The sequence below is a fragment of the Leptonychotes weddellii genome, chromosome 8 (assembly GCF_054177405.1).
Source record: "Leptonychotes weddellii isolate Sample4059 chromosome 8, ASM5417740v2, whole genome shotgun sequence".
NCBI classification, from domain to species: Eukaryota; Metazoa; Chordata; class Mammalia; order Carnivora; family Phocidae; genus Leptonychotes; species Leptonychotes weddellii.
Window position 1 is genome coordinate 2,570,272 of NC_138376.1, and position 16,379 is coordinate 2,586,650.

Consider the following 16,379-nt stretch of genomic DNA (forward strand, 5'->3'; position numbering starts at 1 on the left):
CGCCTGGGTGGCTCAGTCGGTTAAGCGACTGCCTTCGGCTCAGGTCATGATCCTGGAGTCCCGGGATCGAGTCCCGCATCGGGCTCCCTGCTCGGCGGGGAGTCTGCTTCTCCCTGTGACCCTCCCCCCTCTCATGCTCTCTATCTCATTCTCTCTCTCAAATAAATAAATAAATAAATCTTTAAAAGTTTTTTCAGCTTACCTGTTCGAAAATTTTATAATAAAATGTTGGAAAAAATTAAGTGAAGATGAATGAACAAAAGCAAACCCTAAAGCAATCCTGTGTATTAAATTGGTAATGTAACCACGTAGAGAAAAGAATTAATTCAAGTACATTTTGAACACAGTGCTCTGTGCACTCTTAGTGGAATGTATTTTTTTTTCTTTTATTAGAGAGAGAGAGAGAGAGAATGGGCAGGGGGGAGGGGCAGAGGGAGAGAGAGAGAGAAGCAAACACCCTGCTGAGCAGGGAGCCTGATGCAGGCCTTGATCCCAGGACCCAGAGACCTGAGCTGAAGGCAGACATTTAACCCACTGAGCCACACAGGCGCCCGAGTGGAATGTATTTTAAAGACAAAAAGTTTCAAAGAAATCTTGAACTTTCCTTATTAGAAATTTCCATTGACTTCATGATAAGCAGGTCGGTCAGATCTCCTGAGTTACAGGAAATACCAGGCCAACAGAGACCTGAAATAGCTTGTTTAGGTTCAGTTTCAGAATGTTAATCACCTTATTCACAATAATTTACCAAATAGTCATGGCTTGTAGTTCCAGGAAGAATTTTTATATTACCCACTAGGTGGCAATACTATCTAATGTAACTAAAAGCAGAACTTGAATTTGAAAGACTCATGCATCTGACAAGCTATATACTATATTGATTTTCTCACCTATTGTGCGAACTATCCTTTCATTAATATCTCTGCAAAGCAATGTTCTTTAGAATTTTAGTAACAAAGAAAAATAAATCCTACTTCCAAATTCAGAATCACTGGATTGGTAGGGACCCACAGAGGCTGGCTAGTCCATTTGTCTACCTCCAAACAGAATAGCCCTCCTACTCTATTATTTTTCTCTGCCCAAGAAATTAGGGTATTTCTCAAAGTTCCATTCCAACATTTAGCATAAAGTCAAGTGGTTCATTCATGTTTCCGTGCATTCTTCAAAGAGCAAACACTTTCTGAGTAATTACCGTATGCCAGGTAGTGCGCCCGGTATCATGGACATGACAGAACCTGCAGATGCAGGCCTGATGCCCTCGGTGAGCTTATTGTCCATTGCCCAAAATAGAGTTGGTGTGGCTCCTAGTAGCACGGCTTGCTCTGTTCTTCTCAGCTCAAGCAGAGGAAAGATCTTACAACCGTAAGACACGGAGGCGCCCGTGGGGAAGAATAGATAAGTGAACGATTACAAGGCATAGTAAGAAATGCACAGGAGTAGGTAGAGGGCAGTGTTAGGCACACAGCAAGGCAAGAACCCAGCCAGTCTTAAGAGCAGTCAGGGAAGACGTCTCAGATGAAGGGACATTTTAGACCTGAAACTAGACAGGCCGGGGCCCAGTGGAACGGGGGGCTGGGGTGGGGGTGGAATGGGGGGAGAAGGGAGGGCTCTGCAGGTTGCAGAAGTCGGAGGGGGCCGAATGCCATCTTATTCTCAGCTGTGTCTCCAACACAGTGTCCAGCACACAGTCGACTTAGATTAAACACGACCCTCTAATGCTGTCACACGGTGTGACCTTGGATCTCTGCACTCTTTGGGTCTAGGTGTCCTCACTCTGAAGGTAACTGAGATCCCTCAGGGACGTTGTGGAGCGGGAGATGTAAGGACTTCAGGCTCTAAGTCTGACACAGATGGAGAAAAGACAGCAAGCCAGGAGGCAGGAGAAAGCAGGCGAGCATGGCATCTTGGAGGTGGGGACTGCAGTCACACACCAGTGGATGGAGGATAGAGGAGCAGGTGAACCTGTGGAACCAGCAAGCACAGAAAACTCTAGAGCAGTCTGGCAGGGGAGGGAAGACAAGACAGGAAAATGCTTGAGCATGTTTACATGCTGCGAGAATGGAGCCAGGAGCCAGGGAGAGGTTGCAGGGGGCAAGGGAAAAACAGGTAAGGCTGGGAAGCCAGTGTGGCCACTGGGAGGGCGGGAGAGCACAGGAGTTAAACACGGGGGACTGGAAGAGGGACGCCCAGAGGTGCACTGAGCTCAGTCCCAGAATGGATTTTTTTTAAGACTTTATTTTTTTTTTTAGAGCAATTTTGGGTTCACAGCAAAATTGAGCCAAAGGTACAGAATTTTCCCATATACCGTCTGCCCCCATCCCTGGGTTGTCCGCATCCAGAGTGGGAGTGGTACGTTTGTTACAGTTCATGAGGCTGCTCTGATACATCTTTATCACCCAAAGTCCATAGTTTGTTTACCTCGGGCTTTACTCTTGGTGTTGTACATTCTGTGGGTTTGAACCGACGTGTAATGATGTGTGCATCATATCATACAGAATATTTTCACTGCCCTAAAATTCCTCTGTGCTCCACTTGTTCATCCCTCCCTTTCCACAACCCCTGGCAATCACTCATCCTTTTACTGTCTCCGTAGTTTGGCCTTTTCCACAGCTCATTTAGTTGGAATCAAACAATACATAACCTTTTCAGATTGGCTTCTTTCGCTTAGTAATATGCATTTAAGTTTCCTCCATGTCTCTTCATGACTCATTTCTTCTCAGTCCTGAATAATATTCCATTGTCTGCATGTACCAGTTTTTTTAGAGTGGATCTTTTTTTAACAAATGTTATTTTCAGGAATCATGAAATGAAGCTAATAGTAAAATGACCAGAGAGTAAATGCAAAAAGTGAAAATTTTCTGTTTTGAACTTTGTACATATGTGAGTAGGAAAAAAATTTTTGATAGAAAAATTACAATACAAAAAAGGGGGGAAAGTAATACTTTGATACTTTTGTATTGCATGCAAAAGATACAATTTAGGGGAAAATACTAAATACTACCACTGGATATGTTCTTTTTTTTTTTTGACAGAGAGAGAGATAGCGAGAGCAGGAACACAAGCAGGGGGAGTAGGAGAGGGAGAAGCAGGCTTCCCGCCGAGCAGGGAGCCCAATGCGGGGCTGGAGCCCAATGCGGGGCTCGATCCCAGGACCCTGGGATCATGACCTGAGCCAAAGGCAGACGCTTAACGACTGAGCCACCCAGGCGCCCCTGACTGGATATGAGTCACTTTCCAGTTTTAAACAATTAAAAAAGAGGAAATGATGGGGGGGGGGTGTGGGATGCCAGCCACATAACTGGGAGGTCTCTGAATACCTGCATGGAGAGTACAATGTTTATTAAAGGAACAATAAAAAGTGCTCATTTCAGGCTTATCCATAGATATTAGGAAAACCCAACAGTAACTGCTACAGTTGGTTGGAACCCACCAGCAAGACTGTTCTCAGGCAGGAGTATTTTATGTGACGCTGTTTAGAATAGCTAGCCCATGGTGAGGGTAGAAGACCAGCTACGCAGTTTGGATAGCTATGCAGTCCACCCAGGTGCGGGCTTGCGGGGTGTCGGCCAATACCGCCCCGTCCCCTCCTGGGTTGGCCACGTGGACATGCTTCCCGTGGCAGAAGGAAGGGCTGCAACGAGGCTCAGCAAGGCGCAGGCTTGCTGCTGAGGTGAGGGTGGTAGCAGGAAGCCCACCCGGGAGAGAGGGGAAACTGATGCAGGCTTGCACCTGTGGCAGACTGTTTAGGCTCACGTACACTGCAAGAAAGAGACACACGTGGGGGTACGTGGCACGGAGACTCAGGGCCCAGACGTGGTGTAGCAGCCCCCCTCGGCAGCTGACCAGTCACCCTGGGTCACACTACTTCCAAAGCCGAGATTAGCAACAGGCCTCTGAGAACTGAGTGAATAACCTGGGGATTTTATTTTTTAATTTTTATTTTAAGTAATCTCTACCCCCAGTGTTGTGTTCGAACTCACGACCCTGAGACCAAGAGTTGCGCGCTCCACCAACTGAGCAGCCAGGTGCCCCAAATAACCTGAGTTTTTGAGGCTCTTCTGAGTACACCTGAGCATTTGTAGGGCCTATAAAAGAGAGCGCCTGATTGGGTGGGTCTGCCGGTGTTCTCCAGCATGAGCATCCCCGCTGGGAAGAATGCCACTGTACCCTCCTCTTGGAGGGGAGTTTCTCCCTCTACCCCGGCTGCCTTGGACTCCTGTCCGGACAGCAGGCTTGGCTTCTGGCAAAGAGCACAAGCCACAAATATTTCATGTGGAAAGCTTGTGTTTGGGACGACTTCCCTCAGAAAGGTCTGTGGGCTTGCCAAGGGCCTAGAGCCCAATAGGATGCTCTCAGGCACAGTAGAAATGGTTGTAAACCGCTGCTGTGCGGGAAGAACAGAGAGGAAACACAGGATTCAGGACCCTGTAGACGCTGAAGACCATTGTTGCCAACGCTTAGAGTAACTTTTTCTGTTGACTTCTGTTTAGAGGGAGGGCAGATTGTTACAGTTCTCTAAATCCAGGTTTGGGAAAGTTTTTTCTCTACGGGGACAGATACTAAGTATTTTAGGCTTTCTTTATTGCATAGTGTTTGTCTGTTTATTTTTACCACCCTTAAAAAAGGAAAAAACCATTCTTAGTTCTCAGGCAAGAGAAAAACAGGCCATGTGCTGGATTTGGCCTGATGACCATGTTTCGCTGACCTTGAGAGAAATCACAAGGAATCAATCTATCAGAGAGAGCGAAGTTACTTTCTACCGTCCCGAGAACGGCTATTTTCTTGCAAGAGACTTGATAAATAATTTTGAAATGGATGTGTGAAAGAATCACTTTCTTCCTCCCGGAATGAAAAAGAAAAGAGAATTGTCGTGGGCGAGCAAGGCACGTCTAAGTAGGCATATGAGAAATTAGAAGAGCTAAGGCCGCGCTACCCTCCATGGAAAGGAGAAGCCGGGGAAGTTATAGGATGTCTTATATGTCTTACAGATTTGCTAATGCAACTTTTTTCCTTTGGGGTATGTAAGGGTTAGATATGAAATAGGTTTATGGAAAATAGATTGAAAAAGAAATTCAATGAAAAGAAGCCACATATATCCCCAGCTATGTTCATGTTGGATTCGAGACGCTGGAGTGTTTAAGAAAATTAGAAAAACAAGCTCCAGCCCCAATCGTGCATGTCTGTGAAAATGAAAAGAGAAGGGAGGCGTCTGAAGGACTAGTACAGTTTTTTCGGAAGTTCAGGATTTTAAAAGGTTTGTAGAGAAGATAAAAGGGGAGAGTACCTTCCTCGAAATGAATGCAATAGGAGCAAAAACCTACACAGTGGTGTGAAACCTACAACAGAGTTCTATCCTCCCCCTTAGAAGCTGAAGGTTTCTGTGAGCAGTAACGTCCAGGTCAGGACTGTCTGCATCCTTTGGGCGGGCCCAGTGTAGGATGATCACGAGAGTCCCCGTTTTAAAGAAAATTGCTCCTAATTTCAAGATGGTAAGAGCAGTATAAAAACCAAGCACGGGGCCACTCTGAGCAACTGCTCAGGGGAACACTCAAGAAGCAGGTCCTGGAGGACGACTCAGGACGCCAAACCCTGCCTCAGCCCAACCATCTCTGCTCCCTTGAAGGCTCTCAAGATGTGTCAGCAGTGTATGTAGGAACCTCTACCAACTTCTCCTTCATTTGTTTGCAGGTTCCTGTAACGGCCTTTGTAGCTCTCTGGTCCACGGGGCCCCGGGGCACAATTTAGGCCCAGGACCTAAATCTTTCTGCCAAGCAGGAACTGAGACCGCTGCCTGAGGTTTTATGTAAACAGAAGAGAAAAATGACAAATGTCCGACCTGCCTGGAGGGCACCACGTCAGCCAGGGGGAGTAGAAGAGTGCCCTGTGGTGACCTCTCCCACAAGCAGAGTATCCCAGCCACCGACCTGGGTCCGGGCAATTAGTAGCCGCTCTTCTAGGAGGACAACAGGATGGAGGTGACAACAGGGAGCCTTTCTCCAGGCCTCCCACCCCACTGGGAGAGAAAGGGCTGGTAAAAGCATATTTGGCTTTAAAAACAGGAAGAGCAGTATTTTCGCCACTTTGATGGAATTAGCATACATGCCAAGAGATGGCAATAAGCCAGGAAAACAGCCCATGATTTTTCTTCATCTCCTTGTAAAGCAAAGTTTATAGTAATCTGCCAAGTTTTAACAAAGGAACGAATTGAAGCCCAATAAGAGTGTGTAAGCATCAAATGATAATGCAGGTGTTTAAAATGAATTAAAGTATCTAGAACTATACAAAATAGGATAACGTAGGAATCGGCCCATATGCTGAGTCGTCGGGATTAGTCTTTGAGAAATCATAGGACACATGAGAAACCGAAAGATTGGGCAAAGAAATCTCAAATTTTGAGGGGAAGAAAAAAAAAGGAGAAAGTTTAATTCTCAAAATAGGGACTAGTAAATTTGAAATATATATTGTCGGTAAAATTGTGAGCGAACTGCACTACACAAATGGTTCAGAGAGTCGTCTGTAAGAATGACATGGGGACAGAAGCCCACCGGTGCTCTGTAAACAAGTCCCTTCAATCCTGACTCTCTTAAAAAAAGGAGGTGATGACAGAGATGCAATTATAGTGCTAAATCAATGGAATAAAACCGGTGATTCCAGCAAAACGATGAGAAAAACCTAGCACGTTGTCCTTGGGGACAAGATAAAGAAATGAGGACAGATGAATCAGCAGTTTAACCGTACAGACTGTTGATTAATTAATGCATCAGAGTCAGCCCGTCCAGGTGGTGTCCCAGACCTGCCCAGCACTCACTGCCCAGCGTAGTAGCTTTCTCAGCAATGTCCATGTTGGTACAGGAGGTGTGCTCCTCAGGTTTAAAGAGTCTCCTCAAGGTGGGAGGGAGAGTGGACTCTCCAGTATGGATTCACCACCATCTCCCCAGGCTGGAATCCCAATTCCAAACTAACAGGTTGATACTTCAATTAAAATAAATGTAAAGAGATGTGTTTAGGTTTAAAAAAAAAAGATGTTCGTTGGAGTGCGTGGCTGGCTCAGTGGGTAGAGCATGCGACTCTTGATCTCTGGGTTGTGGGTTCGAGCCCCAGGTTGGGTGTAGAGATTAGTTAAAAATAAATTATCTAGGGGCGCCTGGGTGGCTCAGTCAAGCTCCTGCCTTCGGCTCAGGTCATGATCCCAGGGTCCTGGGATCGAGCCCTGTATCCGGCTCTTGCTGAGCGGGGCATCTGCTTGTCCCTCTCCCTCTGCCCTCGCCCACCCCCCCCCCCCAGCCCCGTGCTCTTGCTCTCCCTCTCTTTCTCTCTCACTCTGCTCTCTTTCAAATAAATAAATACAACCTTTAAAAAAAAAAACCCTCTAGACTAGTGTTCTATTAATGTTACCTGTTATTCAGTTCTGGACACTTTACCTGTGTTTGCCTGCGATGTGTGTGACTTTTTATTCAGTCATATTGAAAAATAAGACATATTAAAATCACATATTTATTGAAAAATAATGTATATATGAAAATACAGGACTAAAAGGTACACACTGGAAAATTCTCCCTTGATTACGAGTTCTGGTAACCAGAAGATAACCCTTATTCAGTTTCTTGCATACCTTTCATGTTTGTGTACGAATGGGCACAACGTTCTGTGCCTTTGTTTTCCGCCCACGTACTGTGTATCTCTCCATGGCAGTATCTGTAGACCTACTCCATTCTTCTGTAAGCTACACGGCATTTCATTGTGTAGATGCAGCATGATCGATTTACCTCGTCTCGGGGTTGTACTCAGGCTTTTGTTTTTACAGACAGTGCTGCCGTGGATTTCCCTAGAGCTCGGACACTGGGGTCAGACTGACTGCGGGTAAGTCCCAGTATTGTCACTGATTAACTCTGTGGCCCTGTCTTAGCTTTACGGAACTGTAATCTCCTTAAGTGTGAAACGGCAGTAGTAATCGTGCCAAACTCATAGGATTCTTGTGAGGATGAAGTGTAAAATGCCTTGCTTGGTCCCTCATACACAGTAAGCTCTCGACAAATACGAAATAAGCCTGTTTTTTTCATTTTCCAACTTGATTTACATTGAGATTTTCTGTAAGGTGAGTTCTTGGAAGTCAAATTGCTAGATACAAAGGTGTTCATTTAAAACTGGTAGATATGGGCGCCTGGGTGACTCAGTCAGTTAAGCATCTGCCTTTGGCTCAGGTCATGATCCCAGGGTCCTGGGATCAAGTCCCACATTGGACTCTCGCCTGAGGGGGGAGCCTGCTTCTCAATCTCCCACTCACCGTTCTTGTGTGCTCTCTCTCTGTCAAATAAATGAATAGAATCTTCAAAAATAAATAGAACTGGGTGCCTGGGTGGCTCAGATTGTTAAGCGTCTGCCTTCGGCTCAGGTCATGATCCCAGGGTCCTGGGATCGAGTCCCGCATCGGGCTCCCTGCTCTGCGGGAGCCTGCTTCTCCCTCTGCCTCTCTCTCTCTGTCTGTCTCTCATGAATAAATAAATAAAATCTTTAAAAAATAATAAATAAATAGAACTGGTAGATGGTGTGAACTTGTCTCCCTGTTGGATCACCTGCTTGCCCCCTAGATAGATACACACTGCCTCTCTCCACTCCCCTCTGTACCTTCAGAGGCCGACCTCTGTAAAACTGTATCAACAGTGTCTTCACCCACCGACTTCCAGTCAGGTTCCCCGTGGGAAACACAGGCGCAGGATGGGAGGGTGGGAGGAAGGAGCCCCAGGCTTGCTCCCCTACCCCTCCTGCCATGTTTCAGTCAGAGCCCCCTCCCCTGGCTCTGCGAGCGCCCGTGCGAACCACTTCCTGCAGCTCTTCCACTTTGGTGCTTCACCGACCCTTGTAGGAGCCCTCAGCTCTGAGCACATCTGTGAGTAATCCTTTCATCCAACTGCCTTCAATTGCGCTTTTGACATGCCGTCCGCCTGGTACGCTAACCAGCTTACATGCCCACTAATAAGCAGTGACAAAACTTGTCTTGCCATACTTTTGGCAATATTGAACTTCAGTTTCTTTTTCAAAGATTATGTATAAAGATTCATTTATTTATGTGACAGAGAGAGAAAGAGCACACGCAAGCAGGAGGGGCAGGGAGAGGGAGGGAGAATCCCAAGCCGACTCCGTGCTGAGCGTGGAGCCTGACATGGGCTCAATCCCACAACCCTGAAATCACGACATGAGCCGAAACCAAGACTCGGGCACTCAACCAGCTGTGCCACCCGGGCGCCCCTAAAGATTCCATTTTTTTAAGTAATCTCTATACCCAGCATGGGCTCGGATTTATAATCCTGAGATCAAGAGTCACATAGTCTACGGACTGAGCCAGCCAGGTGCCCCTGAGCTTCAGTTTCTTAAAGGCCGGTGCGTGAGTACTGTCTTACTGTACTTCAGACTGCTATAACAGAATACCATAGACTGCGTGGCTTATAAAAGATAGAAATTTATTTCTCATGGACTTGGAGGGTGGGAACCCCAAGGTCAAGGTGCAGGCAGATTTGGTGTCTGGTGAGAACCTGCTTCCTAATTCGTGTGCATGCTCACATGTTGGAAGGGGCAAGGGAGCTCTCTGGGGCCCCTGGTGGTGGGGGTGGTGGTCATTATTGTTGTAAATTAAGCTGGGGCACCTGGCTGACTCAGTCAGAAGAGCCTGTGACTCTTGATCTTGGCATCATTACTTTGGGCCCTATGTTGGGTGTGCAGATTACTAAAAATAAATACTTTACCAAAAAAAAAGTATTCAGGGGCTCGGTCAGTTAAGCGTCTGCCTTTGGCTCAGGTCATGATCCCTGGGTCCTGGGATCAAGTCCCATGGCGGGCTTCCTGCTCAATGGGGAGTCTGCTTCTGCCTCTGCCTCTGCCCCTCTCCCTGCTTGTGTTCTCAGGCTCACTCTTTCTCTCAAAATAAAAAAATCTTAAAAAAAAAAGTATTCATATATCAAGGGAAAAAAAAGTAAGTTCTATACCCAACATGGGGCTCAAACATGACCCCAAGATCAAGAGTCACATGCTCTACCAACTGAGCCAGCCAGGTGCCCCTCTGAGGTCTTTTATAAGGGCACTAATCACATTCATGGGGACTCCACCCTCATGACCTAATCACCTCCCAAAAGCCACACCTCCAAATACCAGCACTTTGGGGATTAGGTTTCAATACATGAATTTTGGGGGATGCAAACATTCAGCCCATAGCAAATATAGATATTTATTTCTTCAGTATCATGTTAGTTCAGTCTTTAGAAGGCCAATTAAGGCCAATATAAGAAAATTCAAACAAAATTATATTAAGAATTATTGGAAACTTAATACTTTACTCCAAAATATATGCTATTAAGGAATCACTATAAATTTTGTTAGGTGTGATGATGACGCTGTTGGCATATTTAGAAAAAAGAAAAAGCCCTTATCTTTAAAAAGTATTCCTATATTATAAGTGAGATGATATGGTGTCTATCTAGATTTACTTTAAAATGCTCCAGAGGAAGAAAAAACAGTGTGGGGAACACATGGAACAAGCCTGGGAAATGCTGGTAATTGCTGAAAGTGGATGAGGGGTAGGCGATGTTTCATGGTACCCATTCTTTTCCCTTCTATACCCATTCATTATGTCTGCTGTCATGTTTCTTTGAAAATTTCCAAAAGAAGTAAACAAACAAAACCAATGGCAACCACAAACAAGAGGACAACTAAAAAATTCAAGTAGGGAGAGGATGGGTAGCAAGATGCGCCGGTGGGGGCAGTTCTCTCCTGCCCCAGCCTGGCCCTCAGCACCCGCCGGGTCAGCCCTTCCCCACCCAGCGGTGATCAGGGTGACCCTCATTTTCAACAACCATGGAAAGTAGTGGCACTCCACGTACCACCTGCCCGACTGTGAAGACCCACAGCAGCAAACCATCAGGGAGACTTTCCATTTGGTACCCAAGAAAGATGAAAATGTTTGTAATCCTCCTAGAAGGAGGGTCATTAATTGGAGGATCTGACAACAAATGGACTCATGGACATTACCCACAGCATTATATTTTGTCTTCCACGTGGATTCTTTAGAGAGTGAAGCTGGTATTTTAGATCTAATCCATGTCTTCTTAGAAACATTTGACAAGTATTTTTGACAATGTCTGAACTGGATTTAATTCTCCCTGTAGACAAGGTTGACAGTATTTTGCAGAAATGGTGCTGGGGGAACGATATTGGAGACCGACATGAGTGAGATTGTTACGTGCACTGTAACGTGCACAAAATACCCTGAAGAAATCTGAGGCTGACATTGCAGGAGCAATAAAGAGTATGAAGCTTGGGACACCTGGGTGGCTCAGTCGGTTAAGTGTCTGCCTTCGGCTCAGGTCATGATCCCAGGGTCCTGGGATCCAGCCCTGCATCGGGCTCCTTGCTCAGCCTGCTTCTCCCTCTCCCACTCCCCCTGCTTGTGTTCCCTCTCTTGCTACGTCTCTGTCAAATAAATAAAATCTTTAAAAAAAATGAAAAATATGAATCTTCCTGCAATCCCAAGAAATATTAACATTGATGATGTAAGTATAAAAGTGCCAAGCATGCCTTCTCTTAGATAAAAAATTAGAAAGGCTTAAAAAAAAAAAAATTTTAGACTATTCCTAGGTAGAATCCAGAGGGAAAGGATATTTAAGGTTACATGTGTTGTTCACCAAAAATAGAGGAAAGTGTTAATTTTTGCTCTTGGATTTAAGTCAAGGTACTATATAGAAGTTGTGTAACATTGAGGAGTTCTGTGACTCTGCATTCCCCTGCCCACCGAAGGCCTGCCTCTCCGTACGGGCTACTACAGTGATTCAGAAAGTGTTTTAGACATTTCTTTAATTATGTACAACCCAAAATATTGGTGTTTCGAATGGATTAAAGTGTAGCATTCTTTAATTCTTTCTGCTATTTGTCACAGTTGTTACAGAACCAAGTATGTATTGCATGAAAACATTATGACCTTTTTCACTTGCCAAAAAAAGTGCCAAAGAAACTGGAAAAAAAGATCTATGATCTGCGTTCCCTCAAGTATGACTATGAACATTTAATCATGACTTTTCAGTGGTGATTTTATGTTCCCATCATATTTGGATATCTCCCAATATTTATTCATTTATTTAGAGAGTGGGGGGAGGGGCAGAGGGAGACAGAGAATCCTAAGCAGACTCCACCCCAGCAAGGAGCTCAGTGTGGAGCTTGCTCACACATCCCTGAGATCATGACCTGAGCCAAAATCAAGTTGGACACTGAACCGACTGAGCTACCCAGGTGCCTCTCTCCCAGTATTTTTAAAAGAAAAATGTCAAACATATATGGTCTATCCACAGATTTCTCACATCCTCTTTATTTTGAAAAATTTTGTGTGTACATGAAGATTGAAAGAATAATACTATGAAGGCCTGTGTGCCCGTCACCATCACCTAGATTCAACAGCTGTCAACATCTTGCCATGTTTATCTCTCTGCAGATACTTTTTCTTTTTAACTGACCATGTGAAAGTGTTCATGACACTTGGCTCCTTCTATTGCTTTTTCAGGGTCCCTGCTCAGAACCCTTCACCAACTCCCCTTTCTGCTTTGCCCTTGAACATGGGTGTTCTAAATGGCCCCAGCTCCATCCTTTATCTCAAATTAAGAACCAGGACGTTTTGTCTTCTATGAAAGGCCTATCAGGCACCAGAAGATGGAAAGAAATTATTTCCTGTGGGAGAACCCATGAGAATGTCTGGCTAAGAATGAACTGCTTAGTCACTGCTCCTTCCTTTTGACCTTCCAGTCCTCTGTCTTCTGGCCTTTGCATGTTTACTGAGAAACTATACCCGGAACTATCCAGAGGAAGGAATGCAGGTAAAAAGCAAAAACGATTTTGCAATGTTAGAGGCGTAGGGGAAAGATTTGGTGGAGATTAAAGCAGAATAAATATAATCTTTCTCAATTATAAAGTTGCGGGATGTCATTTGTCCATGATAAAATTCTGTCTCCCCCCCCCCACCCCCACAGATAATTTAAAGTTGACGGTTACAAACCCCCATTAACAGGTTAAATACACTCAGTACACATGGATTTCTGGTCTTAATGCTTCACAGAGCTAATGAATCTGTTTCGCTTGAAAGGACTACATCTAATCCTCTTAGCATCAAAAGGGAAAAGCTTGTTCAACTAACTCCCTCTGTTACCTGAATGAGAGGTGAATGTTCCCTTCAGAAATTCTTTGCTGTTGAGGAGTTATGCTTTCAGTTGCGCTGAGAAGTAAGCCTGGGCAGAGGTGAGATGGACCTTGAGAGTGGGAAAGAGAGAGCAGTATGCAGCGCTGATGTATCAGATAAGGAACAAGAGAGGAGGCTAGCTGAGTCCTTGAGTGGGGTTGTTTTATTTTTTTTAAGTGGAGTAAGAAATTTGGATGTTTAAATCAACAAAATGCAGAAAATAAACTAGCATATAAGATGACCCTTAATAAGCCATATGTGTTTATTATTGGAAAAGACAAGTTTAAAAAAAGGAACTAGCTTAAAAAGCAGGATAGTTTCCTTTTTAATTTTCTATTATTTCCCAAATATGGTAAAACTGTGGCCGATACAGATTTAACAGAAGTAAAACAGCTGAGTAAGACAATAAAACAGCCATAGTACAGTAATGTGAAATGTTAACACTGGGGGAAAGTGCATGAGAATTATATGGGAATTCTGTTATCTTTTTGACTTTTTGTAAACATAAAAGTGTTCTAAAATAAGTTTATTAAAAAAAAAAAAAAAGCCTAACCTATGATGTTGAGTAAAACAATGGATGTATGGATAATGAGCTGCTCAGTATTATCCTGGTGATTACTATAATCATGAAAATTATACCTTAAAAAAGCTTGTTAATTAAAGATTTGACATTTTCCAAGTAAAATCCATGTTAAAATATTCAGCTCAGGTTGTTGATTCTAAACTAACAAGGAGCCAATCAAACACAATCAGACTAAGAACAGTTTTCTAATATTTTGGGTACTTAGGACGCCAGAAATGCTGTCTTTCTTGAGGCTAGAATAAGCTAGATGAGGCCATTTGAACAAAACAAGGCTGTTATCTGCCAGTTTCTCCTGCATTTCTGGTTAATTTGGAAGAAAAACAAAGAACTGTGGGGGATCGGATGTCCACGTGTTCCTTCTTTTTCCACTTTCTGGTATTTAGATATTCCTGAACTTAGAGCAATGGTAAGATCCCATTGAGATACAGGACTCCTTCAATAAATAATTCTGTAGCACTCATTGAGGATATCACATGCCTTTTCATTAAATAAACAGAACCACAGAACCTGCTTCCATTAGAATTCACACGGGGCCAGCTCAGTGTTTGACATTCAGTCTCAGAGACCAGACAGTGGCGAAGAATAGCCCGCAGGCCACATCTGGCCTGTAGTCTTTTTTTTTTTTTTTTTAAACAGTCCAGGAGTTAAGAATGGTTTTTACATTTTTTTTACATTTTTAAATAATGAAAGAAAAAAAGACCAAAAGACTATTTCATGACACATGAAATGACATTCAAACTTCAGCATCTGTAGATGAATTTTATTGGAATCCACCCTAGCGGGATGGGTGCTTTCCTCCTGCAAAGGCAGAGCTGAGTGGTTCTGACTGCGCGGCCTGCAAAGTCTCAACTGTTTACTCTCCGAGCCTTTCCAGAAAAAGTTCGTCAGTCGGTTGTAGACCACCCCCCATGCACACTCCTCCTCCTGGGTTTTCAGAGCAGTGTTCTCATTTTTTGGCTTTCCAACTAAGTGCCACTATGTGATTGAAGCGGCAATGGGGCAGGCTCGGTCTAGTGAGGAGGGGACTGAGAGTGTGGCTAGCCAGGAGGGGCCTGGTGGACACGAACAGGCAGGAAGGTAAGATGTCAAGTACCAGAAGAGCTAATATGTGGCCAAAGAGGCTAGGCAGGTCCTGGTGATGTGCTAGAAAGAAGATCCCATGTTAGGAAGTCAACTCAGGAACAGGAGACATGAGGTATGAGTGGTCTAGGCAGAGTCTAGAAGGTCAAAGTTTGCAGAAGCTGCATGAACAAGCAGGGTGACACCAAACCCAAGATGTAATCTTAGGGCAAAGGGGATTATCCCATTTTACACGGCTTTCTGGGTTGGACAGCCTTAGGTCCCAAACTACTAATGACATTCAGAAGAAAGTCTGTGTTTAAAAACACAGACCTCGGGCGCCTGGGTGGCTCAGTTGGTTAAGCGACTGCCTTCGGCTCGGGTCATGGTCCTGGAGTCCTGGAATCGAGTCCCGCATCGGGCTCCCTGCTCGGCAGGGAGTCTGCTTCTCCCTCTGACCCTCCCCCCTCTCATGTGCTCTCTCTCATTCTTTCTCAAATAAATAAATAAAATCTTTAAAAAAAAAATAAAAATAATTAAATAAAAACGCAGACCTCAGGAGCGCCGGGGTGGCTCAGCTGGTTGAGCATCCGACTCTTGATCTCAGCTCAGGTCTTGATCTCAGGGTGGTGAGTTCAAGCCCCATGTTGGGCTCCATCCTGGGTGCAGAGCCTGCTTAACGCAGACCTGAGGGGAACTGCACATTCATACAGATTGAGTCCTTTGATGGATGCTGAGTACGAGATGCTGGATATTAGGCTCTGCTACTAGACTTCCCTTAATATTTAGTTCCACACACTACTGATTATAAGATGCTGGTACTTGTACATCTCAGCAGGATAACCTTGAGCCGGAAGCCGGTCCTTCCTTCACAACGAGGCCATGTATCTAGTTCCGTATCAAAGTGAAAAGCCATCTTCTTACCAATCTACCAAGCAAGAAAATCTCCCTTGTACGTCACTGGAAGTTCCACGTGCCTTTTCCCAATTCCCATTTGACTAGACAGAAAGTACATAGTGAACAATAGTAGGGAGAGGAAAAGTGACAGAAAGAGGAAGGTCATTTAAGTTGTGCTGATTCAATCATTCTTAATAGCCAGTGATAATAATAGATCATTTAAAACTAATAAATCAAGTGTTATAGAATAAGTGTAGTTAAAAATGTAAAGATAAATACTAAAAAGAGCAGGAGGAGGGAAGAAGTGTTAATAAACTAATTTCACCAGTTCTCATAGTAAGGAGTCATTCGTCCTGTCTAAAAAAATAAAGGAGGGGCACCTGGGTAGCTCAGTTGGTTAAGCGTCTGCCTTCGGCTCAGGTCATGATCTCAGGGTCCTGGGATCGAGCCCCATGCCGGGCTCCCTGCTCAGTGGGGAGTCTGCTTCTCCCTCTGCCCCTGATCACGCTTCTGTCTCACTCTCTCTCTTTCTCTCAAATAAATAAAATCTTAAAAAAAAAAAGAAATAGAGGATTACATGTAAGATATGAATTTATATTTGTAAAGGTATCAACTAGAACAAAAATACAG

At 44.4% G+C, this 16,379-nt stretch overlaps 1 long non-coding RNA gene and 1 pseudogene across 2 annotated transcripts in view; both read left to right on the forward strand.

Annotated features, from left to right (window-relative positions):
• The window catches only part of LOC145722916 (uncharacterized), a 37,021-nt gene that overhangs the window by 6,660 nt on the left and 13,982 nt on the right, over positions 1 to 16,379 (forward strand). For both annotated transcript variants that reach the window (XR_014147471.1, XR_014147470.1), the window contains exon 4: positions 7,805 to 7,860. This is a non-coding gene — a long non-coding RNA (uncharacterized LOC145722916). The remainder of the gene's footprint in view (positions 1 to 7,804; positions 7,861 to 16,379) is intronic.
• LOC102733986 (AP-3 complex subunit sigma-1-like) lies at positions 10,737 to 12,504 on the forward strand (annotated as a pseudogene).